Here is a 17,106-nt window from a genome sequence, read left to right on the forward strand (position 1 = left end):
CGCAGTGGTTGAGAGTCCGCCTGCCGATGCAGGGGACACGGGTTCGTGCCCCGGTCCGGGAAGATCCCACATACCGCGGAGCGGCTGGGCCTGTGAGCCATGGCTGCTGAGCCTGCGCGTCTGGAGCCTGTGCTCTGCAACGGGAGAGGCCACAGCAGTGAGAGGCCCGCATACCGCAGAAAAAAAAAAAAAAAAAAAAAAGCCGCCGCAATAAAAGCTGTTATGGGGCCGATTGGATCCACACATAAAAAAAAAAAAAAAAAAAAAAAAAAAGGTCCACATCAAAAGAAAAAAAAGAATAGTAAGGGAAGGAAACAGAGCGGAAGCAGGGAGGAAGAGAGGAGGGGGTGGCAGGGAGGGGAGCGGGAACCATCTTTTGAGGCCTTCTGTGTGCTGGGTCCCTTACAGACAACATGGGGCAACTGAGGCTCGCTGTCAGAGAGCTCAGGTAACTCACCCAAAGTGAGTGAGAGGTAGAGCCTGTTCCCTCCCACATTAATGCTGCTATTTCCCAAGGGATGGGTGGGGAGGTGGGGGGGGGGAGAAGGGAAAGGAGAAAGAAAGTGATGGTGAGGGTAGGGCCAGGCCAAGGCCCCCTGCACCAGCAGCTTCATGGGCATAGGCCTGGGTCTGCTTATCTCACCACCACAGTCCCTCACCTGGGTCAGGCCTTGGCACACAGTAGGGGCTCAATAAATGTTGACTGATGTCTGTATCATTAATTACTTATCTTTCACATCATCATCATTAACAATAGCTACGGTTTGGGCAGGTGTTCTGCATCAGGCGTCAGTCCAGCGCCCTGCAGACATCCCTGCATTTAAGCGCGCAGCAGCCTTCAGAAACAAGCTCCTATTATTGTGCCCCCATTTCAGAGATGAGAAAACTGAGGCTTGGAGAAGTTAAGTCTCCTGCCTGAGATCACATCGAGGAAGGGCCTGAATGCAAGCAAAACATGTCCCCTGCTCTACCCCCACCTTAGATGCTGACCGCCAAACACAGGACACCAGCCACCAGCAAGGCCTCTGTGCAGCATCTCTGGCCCCAAAGCCTTGGCTGCTACCCGTCCCCCCACACAACCCCCACCTGCAGCCTCCGTCACGGAGGGACCACCTGCCCCAGTTTCCCAGCATCTCGCTCAGCTCGCAGAGGGGCCCCGCCTCTCCTCCAATCACCTGCTGAGGAGCAGCCAGAGTTGCCTCCCAGGAGACTCCCAGGCCCAGCCGCCCTCAGGGGCTGCACGGAGAAGCTGGGGGTCCAGGCAGGGGCTGACCACCTTGGAGCAGCCTCAACCCCGGGGGAAACCTCTGTCCACCTAGCCCCAGACTCGCTCTAGAGGGTTCCTCTCTCTGCTCTGCTGGAGGTCGGTGAAGCACAGTGCCCCGTGGTAAGGCTCAGCAGTCCCACCTGGGCAGGGCCCACCATGCACCCTGGAGACCAGCTCACCCTGCTTCAAACCCCAGCACGGCCACTAGCTTTTAGCTCTGTGACTGTGGGCATGTCCCCTGGTCTCTGAGCTATTGGGGGACTCGATGTGTCCTTTAATCTCCCTCCCACAGCCACTATCTTCATGTGCAAAATGGCAGTTAATATCACCCTTGTTATTTGGCTGGTCAAATAAGGTAACATATCCTACCACCCAGCACGGGTGCCTGGTATTGTATGGGTCGCCATAATGGATTACACCAAGCCCTAAGCTGCTCATCTATGGTAACTGGCCTCAGCTTTTTTTCCCTTTTTCTTACTTTTATGGAAGTATAACACGCGTACAGAAAAGAACACGTATCATTAAGTGGACAGCTCAGTAAATTTTTACAAACTGAATCCACCTCTTGTGACCAATTTTCACATCAAAAAACAGAACTTTGGGCCTCCCTGGTGGCGCAGTGGTTGAGAGTCCGCCTGCCGATGCAGGGGATACGGGTTCGTGCCCCGGTCTGGGAGGATCCCATATGCCGCGGAGCGGCTGGGCCCGTGAGCCATGGCCGCTGGGCCTGCGCATCCGGAGCCTGTGCTCCACAACGGGGGAGGCCACAACAGTGAGAGGCCCGCATACCGCAAAAAAAAAAAAAAAAAAAAAAAAAAAACAGAACTTTGTCAGCACCCCAAAGACCCTTTGAGCCCCCCCTCTGGTCACTAACCTTTGGCAAGGGTGGCCACTCTCCTGACCTCTGATACCACAGATTGCTTCTGCCTGTTCTACTATGTCACGTGTGTGCTCTTCTGCCCACAAGCGTGAGTTCGTGAGAGCCCTTGTGTCGGGGCCTGCACCACTTGTTTGTCCCTTTCCACTGCTGAGCGGTGTTCCACGGCGTAGGTGCACCACCATCATCCATTCTCTGCTGACGGACGCTTGGGAGTTTCCAGGCTGGGGCTGCTGTGAAGAGTGCTGCTGTGACCATCCTGGCGTGTTCTTTGGGGACCATCTGTACTTGTTTTTGTTGTGTGCACACCCAGGAGCGGTAGTGCCAGGTTGCAGCTGGCCTTGGCTTTTTGGCCAAGCCTCTCCAAAGGTGCCAGGAAAGAAGGGAGAGAGGAGGTAGGTGCCCTCTCTGGGGAGCTCCAAAGTGTGGTCTGCATTAAGAGGGGTGCGCTTAATTCAGAGCTCTGTTGCAGACATCAGGGCTGTGCTGGGCAGTGGGCAGGATGGGGTCCTGAGTGATGCAGTGGTAGGTCCCTACTGTGTGCAGGATGCTGCCGGGGACTCTGCCACCTAAGAGCCTGTCCCAGCCCCTGAGAGCTCGTGGTCCAGCTGGGGAGATGAGGTATAGCTGAGGAAATGGGAAGTACCACAAGTGCATTAAGTGATATAAGACTGACGGAGACCTGCCACCAGAGCCAGCTGGGTGGTCTGTGAGACTGACGCTCTGAGTTCAGAGGGGCCTAGATCTGGCAGGGGTGGAGGATGTCTTTGTTAATGGCCCAGAGTATCTTTCTACCTAGTGAACGCCTATTCATTCTTCAATGCCCAACTTAAATGTCACCTCCTCAGTGGAGCCCTCCAGGATCCACTATGTCCTTCTCACATAACTAGGCACTTTCTTCCTAGCAGGTCCCACAACTGTCAAGTACAAACCGAATATATATCCTGTGACTAAAAACTCTGTGGCCATTTGATTAATCTCTCTCTCTCCTGCTGGCCTGCAGGCTACAAGTGGGAAGACCTGTATCTGTGTTGTTCATTATTGTGTCACCCATACTAATCATGGTGCCTGGCATGTGGTAGGGGGTCTATACATATTTGTGGAAAAAACGTGTGTCTGGAAGCATGCATGATCAAAGGCTTGAAGGGGGTCACACATGGGCAATTGAGGGATAGCAGATGTGAGTCTGAAGCAGAGTTCACAGTTTGGAACAGAAGGCTGTAAGGCCAGCAGGGCTGTGGAAGCCCTTAAACACCAGGCCAGAGAGCTCTAACTTGATTCTGCCAGCGACTGGGAGCCATTGAAGGTTTTGGAGTAGGAGAGATCAATTGATGACATTTTAAAGCAACACATTTCTGAAAAGGCAATTGATGAAATTGTAATTTTTACCTTTTGTCATGGTTGTTAGGAAAGTGTATTTCAACAAGTCAGACTCTTAGTGATACGCATCATGGGAAATTATCTGAATAGAGAAGGAGTGAGGAAACGGCATGGGACAGTTTCTCCTAGATTTCAACAAGGGTGTCAAACCAACTATGAGGTTGCAGCCAGCTGGGCAAAAATCAGCGAATGTGAAGAATAAATGGATAAGCTGAGTTACTACCCAACCTGCAGATCAGCTATTTTGAATCCAGGCATGTGTGAAGCCCTGGAGCTTCTATCTCCGCTCTTCTTCCTACCAAGATGCCCTCTCCACTTGCCACCTGTCACATTCCTCCCGCCTTCTTTGGTTCAGAATAGATGTCACCTCTTCCAGGAACCACCCCCCAACAGCCCCTCAGTCAGAAACGTGACCCACCCCCCCTCGCCGTTTGCCATAATTGTGCTGCACCTAGAGCCTTCCCTGCTGTGGCAAGGGTTTGTCTTTATTATGCTGCGGGCAGGGACAGTTCATGGCAGGTAGAGGTGAGTGCTGGCCCTACCAGATATTAAAATATATTCCAGAGCTATGCTATCGGGACAGGAATTGACAGATCAATAGAACAGGCAATTCCAAAAATAAGGGGAAATTAGTATACTATAAAGATGGCACTTCCAATCAGTGGATAAAGATGAGTTATTTAAAAGATGGTATTGGGGGCTTCCCTGGTGGCGCAGTGGTTAAGAATCCGCCTGCCAATGCAGGGGACACGGGTTTGAGCCTTGGTCCGGGAAGATCCCACGTGCCGCGGAGCACCTAAGCCCGTGTGCCACAACTACTGAGCCTGTGACCTAGAGCCCGCAAGCCACAACTGCTGAGCCTGCGTGCCACAACTGCTGAAGCCCGTACACGTAGAGCCCGTGCTCCACAACAAGAGAAGCCACCGCAATGAGAAGCCCGCACACCATAATGAAGAGCAGCCCCCGTGGGTAGCAACAAAGACCCAACACAGCCAAAAAAAAAAAAAAAAAAGATGGTATTGGGAAAACTAGGATAGCCATTAAAAAACAAAATAAGCTAGATCTTCACCTCACTTCTTATATGGAGAGAAATTAGATAGAATAAAGATTTAACTCTAATGAAGCTATAAATGCTCTAGAAGAAAATATGGGTGAATTACATTTATAATTTTAGAGTGGAAAAAGAAAAACCTTTGTTTTGACGTGAAATCCTAAAGCCCTAAAGGAAAAAAAACCCTAATGAGACAATATAAAAAAAAAAAAAGTAAAATTTTCATACGGCAAAAAATCCCATCATAAATAAAAAGACAACAAAGGGAAAACATGTTTGCAAAATATATGACAAAAGATTAATTCCCTTCCTTTCTAAACAGTTCTTACAAAAAAAAAAAAAAACCAAACTACCAACTCAAGTAGAGGGCAAAGAATATGAATAGATTGTTTAAAAAAAAGAAAAGAATTACAAGTGACCAATAAACACATGATACTCATAAATATAGGCTCACATTACCAAATGAAGAGGGCAGAGAGAGACACCATTTTTCACTTCTCAGATTGACAAAGATAAAAGAGGTTGCTAATACTAAGCGCTGACAAGTGTGTAGTGAAATGAGAACTGCCAGATGCTACTGGCTGCTGAGGAAACTGGTACAGCATTTGTGGAGAGGGTTCTGACCAGCACTGTGAAAATGTAGACTCCTGATGATGACGATAAAAGCTACCATTTACCGAGTACTCCCTCTGGGGAAAAGAGCAAGCTGTATTTTATGACCTAACCTCAGAAGTCATAGACCCTCATTTCCACAGCCCTATCCATTGGGCCAGGGGACCAAGGGTGTGATACCAGGAGGGAGGGGGGATCATCAGGAGAGCTGGGAGGCCGGATACCACAGTTTCTAATGTCAAAGGGGAAATTTTGGTGTCAAATACATTAAACATACTATCTTATTATCTGCTTTGTAAATGAGGAAACTGGTGCCCAAGGACACTTGTTTGGTGTCAGAGCCAGAATTGGAACCAGTCCCATTTGACTAGATTCTTTCTATTCCACCTCCTCAATGGTCTCCCGGATGCCACTCCTGCTTCCTTATAATCTCATCTCCTCTGATCTAAAAACATAATTTAGATGGCATGATTTCCTTGCTCTTAGAATAAAATCCACACACCTCACGGTGGTGTCCAAGGCTCTGAGTGCTTGGCCCTGCATGCCGTCTCACCCTTACCTCCTCCCACCCTCCCCCACACTCTAAATACACTGGTAGCTTTCAAGTCCTCAAACATGCCAAGTCCCTTCTCACCTCAGGGCCTTTGCACCAGCTGTTTCCTCTGCCTGCAAGCCTGTGCCCCCAAGTCTTCACCCAGCTGTCTGCTTCCAGCATCCTGGGGTCAGAGCACATGTGGGCTTACTCCTGAGAGGGGCCTTCCCTGACCACTCAGCCCAGAGCCCACCTTATCTCCACCCTCAACCCCTGTCTCCCCTCCACCCCTCACTGCCCCCATCCTCTGCGTCTCCTTCACCCCATCACCACCTCACTCCTTGTCTCTGGGATCCAACCAAGATTCAAACTTTGCATTTCATTGTTTTTTCTCATTAGTCTCGTGATTAAGAACAGTCAAACTAACGACAGTGAATCTTTTGAAGTGTCCAGGCTACTTGTGTTATGGAGTCTCTCTTTCAGTATTTCTTGTCTGGTTGTTTCTTCATGATCAGATTCAGGTTAAGCATTTTGGAGGGGAGGACTTGACATGGGGAGAACATAACATAGGTAATGCTATGTTCTCTTATTGCATCCCTTCAGGAAGTAAGCACATCGTGTCAGGTGGTTCCACTTCGGGGTCTGCTGAATTTGATCACTTGATTGGGGGGTGTCTACCAGTCTCTCCATTGTGCAGGTACATGTGCCTTTTATCATTAATAAGTAATTTGTAGGGATAATTTTTTTTTTTTTTTTTATGCTTTGAGATGCTTGAATAGCATCTGTTCTGGTCACTCTAAGATCCTGTTATTCCTAATCACAACCTCTGGTTCCCAAGGCCAGGTCCCTGCTCACGGAGCGTGCTCATTTCATATGGGAATCCGCCTGGAGGGGTTTGCTGCTTAAGAAGCTCCACAGAGCAAATGCCCTGCCAATTTTGCCATTTACAAAGGCACCCACTGTTTGCAGAGCCTGGAGGGGACATGAAGGCAGTACCGCCCCCTTAAGCAGACTAGAGCAGCCCTTTTCTGTCATGGTCTCCCACCAGACTGGGGCTGGAAGAAGAGACACATCACTGGGAGAATTAGTGGTCAAGAAACTAGGTTATGCCATTCTTTGTTGGGACCCATGCTGTGGCCACTTTAAGGAGATGCGCAAAGACACAGCAACCTACACAAGGTTACTCAAGGGGTGGCAGCTCCTGCAGGAATTAAGGAGCCGGGAGATTTCTGCAGGCTTCAGCACACATGAAAACTCACCTAATTTGCCGTGCTACTAAATAGCCAGGCTTCTCCAGGGCTCCCAACCGCTTCCTGTGTATCGAGTGAGGCTGGGGCTGTTTTATCTCAGGGATGGTAAATGAGTTCACATTTCATGCCTAGAGAAAATCACTGCTCTGCCCTCCTGGCGTACTAGCTCTTTCTCTTATTAGTCAGAGAAGAGGTGGCTTATCTGGGTTCAATTCCACCTTTGAACGTCAGCTGGATCTGGCTTTATATTTCAAGCCCAGATGTCCACCACCACTGTGAAATAGTGACTCAGGCCAGGAGAAGTCAGAGGTCTCTAGAAATGTGGTGGGAAGAGATGGGAAATCCTGGGCCTGAATTATCTCATTTTCAGAGTGAGGAAGGACAGTTCCCATGTTGGAAACACCCACATTTCCCTGTATGAACTGAAGATTCGTGGCCACTAATTAATTCTAAAAATCATTATTGGTGTGTGGACGTTCAGACAATGAAGTTTCCAAACTGTCCCCCACCACAGAGGATGAGAAGTAAAGATCTCATAGAGAAAAGTGGGAAGAGTGAATTGGTTTGAAAACATATTTGATTTTAGGGATAAAAGGTGCTAATGAGTAACATGCTTAGAGCCTCTTTTAAAAACAAAGTGTGAGTTTTATATTGACAGTAAAATCTTTAGCGTGTGCAGAAGGAAGTCGGTGTGCTGTTAATCTGATGTGTTGTCATCTTTTTATTTTTCTAATGGGTGAATACTGAGCCCTGAACCTGCGGTGTTGTATTTCCAACTCGTACCTGTAGAGGGAGCCTTGTTTACCTCGGATTGTTCACAATGCAAAGCTTTCAGTGGAAGAAAGAAAAAGGCTTTTTACAGAAAAAAAGTTGGAGGGTTAAAGGCAGTCTGTTTCAAAATTGCAAACAATCGTGGTGGCTGTCTCGTTTTCTCTTCTTTGCTGGTTTCACTGTGAATGAATTGTAGCGTAAAGTCAGTAGAAATTGCCCCTCCTCTTTGGATGCGACCAGAGGAACCAGGTGGTGGGATCGTTACTGGTTTGTTTTGTTTTGTTTTTTGGCCATTTCCTCACAGAATTCCACGAGGGCAGCTCTCCATCCCCGTTAAAGCACAAGATTTTTCTGAAGGCTGATCTGTTGGAGGGTGTGGATTTGGGGAGGGGAGAATCCGCCCTGACCCATCTTCTCTGTCGGGGTCTAACTCTGCTGTCGGGGTACGAGCGTGTTATGTTTCAGGCTGAGTCTGAGACTGCTCAGAGGTCCAGGGTCCCCCACCCCCGCGACGCCCGGTGCGGTCTTCTCCTGCACCCCAGGTGGATGAGGTCTGTCTGCGCGGAGCACTGCGTCTCTGATCCGCGTGGGTCCTTCCCCTACTGCGATTCTGTGTCTGTGGACAGTGCGCGCCCGGGTCTGGGATGGAGCAGCATTTCTTGATGTTATCCTATTACTTTACAACTGTATCTTGTGCGTCTTAAGGAGCCCGAACTGTGTGGTCTAGAGGAGCACCATGTCCGGCGGGAGGTGGGGCGGGGAGAGAGCCGGGAGCAGGCCAGCGGCGGGCGCTGGAGATGGTTGAAATGTTTGGGTCTGACAGGTGAGCGCAGCCGGAATCTTCGGCGCCCGCCAGTGGGAAGAAGGGGAGCAGGGGAGGGTGTAAACTAAGTGGTGGGAAAGAGACAAAGGAAGAGTGAAGAGGCGAGATGGTGCGGAATAGAGGAGGGGGAGGGGAGGGGGCAGCGAATGGGCAGCAAGCCGAGGAGCCCGAGCTTGAACTTGATCGAGACAAGGGGGGGGCCCAGAGTGGGGGGGGCGGCCCAGAGCCGACCACGTGCCTGTCTTTCCCAGAGCTGGGTCTCGCTCTGACCGCCGGGGGGCCCAGCCCTCTGGCCCAGCAGCCCCGCCCAGCGAGGACCCAAGTCCCCGGGGAACCAGAAGACGCGCAGGGGTCGAGGGCTTTCCGAAGGCCCCAGGGTGCCGGGAGTTCCTAATGGTGCCCGAGTCACTTTCTTTGGGCCAAGTGTCTCCTCTTCTGGTCTGAACGCGAAGAGCCTACCGGGCGCCCCCAACCCCCACCCCGGACTCGAAGACTGAGTCCTCTGCGAGCAAGGGGCGGGCACAGACCCCACCGCCTTCTTTCCCGGGCTCAGACCCCGGCAAGAATCTTCCTCCAAGCGCTTCCCCCTTAAGAGAGCTCTCCCCACCGAGCGCACGGCGGCGCGTCCAGCGCGCCCTCATCCCTCCCCCCGTACCTGGCCCAGCACCCGCTCCTTCCTCCTCCTCTCCCCACCCCCCGCCTCTCCCTCCTTTCTCCTCTCTCTGGGTGCCTCCTTTTCCTCTCTCCCCCTCCCCCAGTGCCCACTCCTCCCACCCGCCCCTCCACCTCCTCCTCCTGCTGCCCCTCCTACTCTCCCAGCTTGCGCCCTCTCAGTGCTCCCCTCCCCCCGGCCCCCGCCCCGTGCCGGGTCCCGCCCCCCTCCCCCGCCTCCCCGTGCCCGGTGCCCCCCTCCCCCTTCCTCCCTCCCGGCCGCGGCGCCGCCGCCGCTGCCGCCGCCGCCGCCGCTAGCCTGGGCCCTCCCCCTGGCCACCCCCGCCCCCGGGCCGGGCAGTGACGCGCCGCGGCGGTGCCAGTCCCTCTCCCCGGGCGGCCGCGGCGGCAGCAGCAGCAGCAGCTGGAGCTGTAGGGCTGTCACCGCCGCCCGCCCCGCTCACTCGCCGAGCCCGACCGTCTGTCTCCGCCTCGCCTCCCGCCCAGGTACGGAGTCCGGCCCGGATCCCCGCGATCGGGCCGTTTCCGGGCCCCCGGCCGCCGCCCCCCTTCTCTCGCCGCTGCCGCCGGCCGTTGAGCTGCGGTTAGGGGGGCGGGAAGCTGGGGGGGTTCCTGGGAGGGGGACGCGGGGGAGCTTCCTGCGCCGGGGCTGAGGAGGGGGGCGCGCGGAAGCGGCTGCGCCCTAGGCGGAGTGGGCTGGGGAGGGGGGCGGGTGAGTGTGACCGAATGGGGTGGGGGCCGTGAAGCCTGCACTCTGGGGGCTGCGGGGTGCTCGAGAGGTGTGCCCGGCCCCGAGTGCCTGGGGCCGCCGGGCGCACCCCACTCCCGGGCCGTGCGCGCCGCCGGTCCTGGGGGGCGGTGATTGTGTGCGCCGCGCCGCGGTATTGTGCTGCGGCCACACGGTTTGCAGCGGGCTCGGCACCGCGTCCCGGTGAGGAAGGCGTTCGCAGGCGGCGGGGTGGGGGTCAGGCTTGGGTTGCCGCCACTGCGGCCGCAGCGAGAAGGGAAGTGGACTGTTTGGAGATGTGAGGACGGGAAGCATAGAGTGGCAGGGAGGGGCTCCCTGCCTCGGCGCGGGGAGTTGAGACGAGGTTTGCAGAGTTGAGCCCACTTCGGCAGGCCCCCGCCCCTCCCCGGAGCGGATCTGAGGCCCCTGGCAAGTGTTCGGTCGGAGCGGAAGCTGGAGGCTTCGGCGGCCCCTGTCGGAGGGGGCATTCCTTACTGACGGGGACACATGGGGCGGGGGCAGCTGGCCAGAGTGAGGGCGCGCGCCCGGGTTAAGTTGGATTTACACCTCCGTCCGCCGCTCTCCGCTTCTCCAAGGCTGGACACTTCTTCCGGCGGCGGGGTGAGGGAGTGCCATTCGCGCTCTTATTCCAGCAGCTCAGGTTCAGAAGTGACCCCCCTCCCCACCCCCCAATCCCACCTGGAGCTGCGTTTGCCCGAGTCCGGTCGTCCCTAGCGGGCCGCGCTTCCTGGGGGAAGTTCTCGCTAAGCCTCGCTAATTAGCATTATTCCTGGAGAAAGGTTAAGGTTAGAGCGTCCTTTTCCTTATCGGGAGGCCCACCCCCCTCCTCCCCATTCCCTTCTTCCTCCCTCCTCCCCAAGAGCACAAAAGCACAAAAAGAAAGTGTGAAGAGGCGCTGATCAATGGAGAAGCCACAAACCCATTAATTCAAATGGAACCTTTTTTCCCCCCTCTAAAACATTGATTTTTCTTTCTGTCTGCTCTGAGGGGAGATTAATAACCTCCTGATTTCACCTGAAATGGTGTTTGGACTCTGTGATTTCCTCCTCTTTCTGAGAAGGATTGTGGCTTGAAATAGATCCTCCCTTGAGATAAAGCCCTACTTATCCCAGAATCAGCTGGAAACCCCAGCCTGGGCCCCTGTCCTACGAGGTGGGGGGCATGGGGAGAGGGCTGTGGGGCTCTCACAGTTCCTCAGGAGAGAGTCCTGACCAGGGGCCCTTTCTTGCCTTGCCCCCTGCTTCTGGATTTCAGGTCATTCTGGGAGAAAGACCCATTTAGGGCCCAGGCCCCAGTGGTAGTTTAGCCCCCAGGTAGTAAATTACCCCTATATTGGAAAACCATTAGGGCCTCAATGTGTCCGTGAATGAATAATATCAAGCTTAATTTAATCCCATCTCAAGGTGGGCTTGTTCTGGAGAGTCAGGGTTTGAGACGGCACCTCCTCCCACACCCTTGCACCATGGCTGGGTGCCGAGACCCCATTCAGCACCTTGCTGAGGAGCAGCGGGAGCAGAACATCCAGGGCCTTCCTCCCAGCTGGAAAGGCTGATTTGGGGAAACTGACGTGGCCTCAGTCACCCTGGGGCCATGTGGAGCTGAACTGCCCCTGAGTTGCTCAAGAACTTTTTTGTCTTGTCTGGGCCCTTTTCTTGGAAGGAAACTCCTGCAGGGGATTAGTGCAGAGTGATTTCTCTCCAGCCCTCTTTTTGGCTGGAAGAACCCTGTCTACTGAAGCTCATCTCTCTAGCCTCCCTTTTAAAGAGACCCCTGTTCAAGGCAGGGCCTGGGGTATCAGTGAGGCCCTCGTGGTGAGGAGTGCTGGGAAAACAGCCAGTTGCCTTTGCTTGGGAAACAAAAGCCCATTTTACACTCAATACACTAGTAGGAAGGTGTTGAAAATGCTCACCCCAGCATCCAGGCACCCATGACAGCAAAGACAACAGAGAGTCCCTGTGTAGATGCGAACATGTTTCTGACAGACTCTGAGTGCATGTGTGTGTGTGTGTGTGTGTGTGTGAGAGAGAGAGAGAGAGAGAGAGAGAGGGAGTACCTAGAATGTGCTAGGTGATTAGCTGTATCAGCCCTCCCCACTTCCCATTTCCCAGATGAGCCTGTATGCTTGTATGACTAGGAAGCAAAGGAGGTATGCTGGCAGGAAGGAGTGGAATTGTGCGGGAGTGTCCCCGGGAGGCTGGCCTTCTCCCCTGGTGGCCAGGTGGGCTTGGGATGGAGCATGAGCAACAGCCTTGGGACCCCGTAGCTCCCAGGAGCTGTGGCTCCGACCACCCCCCGATTTCATTTGTGCTGTTCCTTCCCAGCAGGGATTTGAACCCTTGTTGCCTTGGATCCTGGAGGGTTTTCGTCTTCCATTAATAAGCCATCTGATGAACTGAAGTGGTTAAGTTGGGGTCAAATGCGGTTCAGTACCTCCTTGGCATGCTCAGAAGGCTGTGTGTGTAATGCTCGCTGACATGGAGACAAGGGGGGGAATTGCCTCGCACTGAAGAATTTCCAGGGCCTGGAAGGGGCCTGCAGGTGTTCCAGAAGGAGGTGCTCACTTTCTCCATCTTGGTGCCCGCCTGCTTGGGTTAGAGCCGGTGCCAGGGCACCTGCCTTGAGCCTGGTGGTCTTTCTGGCAGGAGCTTCAGCCTCTCATCAAACAGACCCCAAGGGCTGGACAGAGAGGGTCTCTGTTTCCTGCCTGGCCCATGCCTGCCTTCCACCCCTCCTCAGAAACACACACTCAAGAAGGCTCCTGGTCAGGGCTTACGGCTCACAACTGCACTAAATTCACAGCAAATCCTCCTCCTTTTCTCTCTCAAAGCAAGTGGTAGAGATAGAGTTACAGCTCTGAGGAAAGGCCTGGAAAATGTTGTGGAGGCAAAGCCCAGGATCCCTGTCCTGGAGGATGCAAATGGCTCAACTTCAGAGGCACCAGGAACCCAGTTCCCGAGAAAGTGACCCCAGTTGTAAAATAATCAGGTTACTGATAGCACCTGCCCCTGGTTACACGCCATGGATACAGGCGCGTTTCCACCATTTCCCCTCTGGTCTCCCATTTTCTCCTCCTCCTGGGCTGAGCAGCGCTTGGTGCTATTGCTTGCAGAGGAGGAAGGGCCTCAGAACCTGGGTGGAGAGAAACTGAACCTGCCCGTGAATTTTGGACCACAGATAAGAGCAGGGAGGGTTTGGTCGGCTCCCCTCCTGCCCAGAGTCAGGGCTGCCAGATTGGGGTGTGTCCCAGGGGCTGTCTGGGTGCTGTCTGCCTGCCCCCTCTCCCCGCCCCAACTCTTATGTTCCCTGTTCAGAAGGGCATTTGACCTGATCGCCCCGTGACCCGCAAGTGGCTCAGGTCCTTTGGTGCCTAATAAGTGATGGACTTTTCTCAACAGGTGGGCAAGGCTGCAGGCTTCAGGGTGTCCGAAGGTAGAAGTGAGAGGAGCCGGGGGTCCTGGCTGGCCAGTCACGTGGGGTCTAGGGAGAGGGGACCTGGAAGTAATGGATTGTACACACTATTTTTTTTTTTTTTTTTTTTTGCGGTACGCGGGCCTCTCACTGTTGTGGCCTCTCCCGTTGTGGAGCACAGGCTCCGGACACGCAGGCTCAGCGGCCGTGGCTCACGGGCCCAGCCGCTCCACGGCATGTGGGATCTTCCCAGACCGGGGCACGAACCCGTGTCCCCTGCATCGGCAGGCAGACTCTCAACCACTGTGCCACCAGGGAAGCCCCACACTCTTATTTTCTAATGAAAGTTTCACTGAAGTTTGTTTAAAGAAAGAGAAATTAGTAGGCTGATTCCCTTGAGATTCCAGAGGGAAAAGCAAGAAGTGCCGGACTTGTGACCTCTGGGCCCGGCCCCTCATAGCCTGCGCTGGCATCTCCCGCAGGTCCCTCAGGCCCGGCTGTGCCCCCTCTGCTCATCGTCGATGGGCTCTGAACTGTGTACTGGTAATTGCCTGGGTAATTGGGCTGCTCCTGGAGCCTGGGCTCAGTGTGAGCCGGTGAGGTTACAGTCTGCCCTCTGCAGCTGGGAGCTCTGCTGTAGCAGGTGGGTGGCAAAGGGGGCTTGGGAAGCCTTCTCTCCCAGGTCAGCCCTGGAAGTGAGGGTGTGGGGGCTAATTTTGATTGGAATTTAAGAGTTTGGCAGGTTTTTTAAGTTAGGTTTAATAAGTTTGATTTCTCACTTAAAAGATTGCTGTATCGGTGGTGTCAGAAGCTTAGCTAGAACCATCCCCCACAAAACAGGGGTTCATGTGGCAGAACCCTGGGAGCTGTAGGAGCACTTGCTGGGGAGAGCTTGATGGTCAGTAGATAACTGGAGAGAGGGTTCCCCAGCCCCCTTCTCTCTCTGCGCTTACAAGTGGGTCAGAATTTTTCTCTGTCCTTCCCTAAATAACAGGGCCCTGGAGGAAAGGAGCCCTGCCACAGTCTTGATGCCCCTAACATAACACCAGCACATAGTAGATGCTCCATAAGTGCGCGTCGACTCATTGACGAGAGTGAGCTGGGTGTGGGTATGGGTGTAAATATAGCTTCGTCTCCCATGGAGTTTCCTTTGGGTCTCCTCCTGAGGCACTTTGTTGTTAAGGAATCTGATTCTTTGGATTGAAGGGAGGAAGTGTGGTGAGGGGGCCCCTCGGTGTGGTGGACTGTGATGTGGGCTATGGGCACAGACTGCCTGGGTTCAGATCCCAGCTCTGCCACTAGCTACGGTGCCCTTGGGCAGCTGAGGCAGGTCTCCAAGGGGCGGGCACCAGATCTGGAGATAGGCCTGACACGGGTGCCTGCTTTCTCTATGGGGCTGTTGCGAGGAAATCTCATAACACCCCTGCCACAGAGCCCCTCATGTGTGGGCACTGGGTGCTCTTCGTTATCGGGTGATTGTAACTCAATGTAAAATTCAGCCCACCTCTGCCCAGTTTGACCTGTCAGGGCAGGGAGAAGTGGAGGGGGGGCCATTTTGGTGGATAGTTAAGTGATCTGAGCCAGAGAAACCTGAGGCTCTGCATGGGGGCACCTGGCAGCTGCAGGAGGGGGATGCTGCATGGCAGCAGCCAGGGTCCAGGTTTCATATGGTCTCCATTCAGGAACTGTGTTCAGTGGGTCCAAGTCCCTGATTGTCAAACCGTTGCCGCGTCCTCATTAAACACCGGTATCATGCCAGGCAGTTCAGCCAATTTGACTGGTCTCGCTGGCCTTGTCCAGAGAGCATAGAGCCTGGTCCCCGCTCTTGGGAGGACTTAAGGTTTTCTTGGGGAAAGAGAGGGCAGAGAGCCACTGTGCTGCCTGCTGCAGCTGAGTTCTGTGCCTGCCTAAGTGCCAGGGCTGATGGTACAGGCAGGCAGAGGGTGTAAGGAAAGGAACGATGGAGACTGAGCTGGAGTTGATGGAGCCAGGGGGACGGACGTGCGTTTGGAGTTCGGGTTGTGGGGCACCGAGGCAGTGCAGGCGTTCCAGGTGAGGGGCAGGAAGGAGGGTGCATCTGGGCCTTCAGGACTGCCCACCTGTGGCTCTGCCACTTGTTAGCTCGTGACCTTGGGCAGGTGCCTTCACCCCTTGGAGCCTCAGCTTCCTCATCTGTAGAATGGGGATGATAACTACACCTACCCAGTGGGCCTGTGGTGCACTTGGCACCTGATAAACATTGGCTTCTGTTGCTGCTGTTTTAAACGCTTGCCAAGTGGGGCTAGAATGTGGGAGCCTTCAGCGCTGCACCCAGCAGTTCTGACTTTTTCTTGTTTCTCAGTGAGAACCTGTGTGTTTAGTGGAACACTCCTTTCTCTGAGCTGAAGATGGTTGCCCAAGATTAAGTGCCCCTTATGGCTCCCCCGTATGGCTCCACTGCCCACCGCTCACCCATCCCCTGGCCACCATGGCCTCCGGGCTGCTTGCTGGAACCCACCAGCACGTGCCGGTGCGTGGTGCACTCCCCACGTGGACCCCCCCCCCCAGCAGCCTCCCTCACTTCTGCAGGCCTCTGCTCTGATTGTCCCCTGACCAGTGAGGCTCTTCTTGGCCACCCTGGCAAACACAATCCTGCAGGTCCCTCTCCCCTCTTATTCTACTTTATTTTGTAGCCCTCATCGCCCCCGATATCATGAGTTTTTCTGCTGATTGTCCATCTCCCCCACTGGACAGTGAGCACCAGGAAGGCCAGGAGTTGTCCACAGCTGAATTTTCCAGCATCTAGAAAGGTGTTGGGCACACAGTAGGTGTTCAGTAAATACTTGTTGAGTAAATGGACGGAGCATTTTGAATAGGTGTTACTCCCAGCTGTGAACAGAATACTTGGTCCTTTAAACCGTGAGTGTTTCGACAATACCCAGGAGCCAGGAGAGGGCCTTCCTGCTTCAGCAGGGACTTCAGTTCATACCCTGAGCACAGCGACCCCTGGGCAGCCAGGAAGGAGCCAGGGCCCCAGGCGAGGATGGCCCAGTTCCTGGCTCCCAGAACGTGTATGGCCCTACCCCTCCAAGGGTCCTTCTCCCCACCTGCCCGCCACCCCTCACTCTGGGTCCTGTCCTGTTAGCGTAGGGAGAGTCGTGTTGCCCTTTGTGCAGAGAGAACCTTTTGAACGTGTGTCTCTCCCTCCGGGTGTGAGAACACAGTGTGAGTGTGTGTGTGAGTGAGCGTGCTTGTGTATGAGGAGCAGGGTGGCCTGTGGGAGAGAAGCAGAGTGCGTGCGTGCGTGTGTGGGGAGAGGGCACCAGAGCACATGTGGTCCCCGTTCCCTGAGGCTCCGGGCGTGCTGCGTGGGGACCCCTGAGCTGGGCGGAGCTGGCGTTCTGGCCCGGCTTGAGTCCTCCTGATTCAGCCGCAGAGGGTGCACACTCGTGCTGCACAGAAGCTGTAAATTCCAGGAAACTCCCTGCCAGCCCGGCTGGTGGGGGGAGGGAGTGAGGATAATCCACGCTGGTTCCCTAGCACTTGGAGAGCAGATGTGTCTGCCTCGGACAGCAGCAGAAGAAAGTTCAAACCAAAGTGTGTTTGCTCGCTGTAAAAGAGACCTCTGTGAGGGGCCCCTGGAGGGAGGCCTTTGGGGGGTAGTGCTCTGCTGGAGGTCCTTACTGGGGGCCCACAGAGGCCATTGTATCTTGCTGGGGGAGGGGAAGGGGCAAAG

At 54.4% G+C, this 17,106-nt stretch overlaps 1 protein-coding gene across 2 annotated transcripts in view; it reads left to right on the forward strand.

Annotated features, from left to right (window-relative positions):
* Positions 1-17,106, forward strand: part of NOL4L (nucleolar protein 4 like) — a gene marked incomplete at its 5' end in the record, with an annotated part of 131,482 nt that overhangs the window by 83,483 nt on the left and 30,893 nt on the right. The window contains one exon of one of the 2 annotated variants that reach the window (XM_082644854.1): positions 9,643-9,721. The exons of the other annotated variant lie outside the window; for it this stretch is intronic. Of the gene's footprint in view, positions 1-9,642; positions 9,722-17,106 lie in introns of those variants that run through there. 2 annotated transcript variants of the gene reach the window in all.

The sequence above is a fragment of the Mesoplodon mirus genome (genome assembly GCF_964341445.2).
Source record: "Mesoplodon mirus genome assembly, chromosome: 15".
In the NCBI taxonomy this organism is placed as follows: domain Eukaryota; kingdom Metazoa; phylum Chordata; class Mammalia; order Artiodactyla; family Ziphiidae; genus Mesoplodon; species Mesoplodon mirus.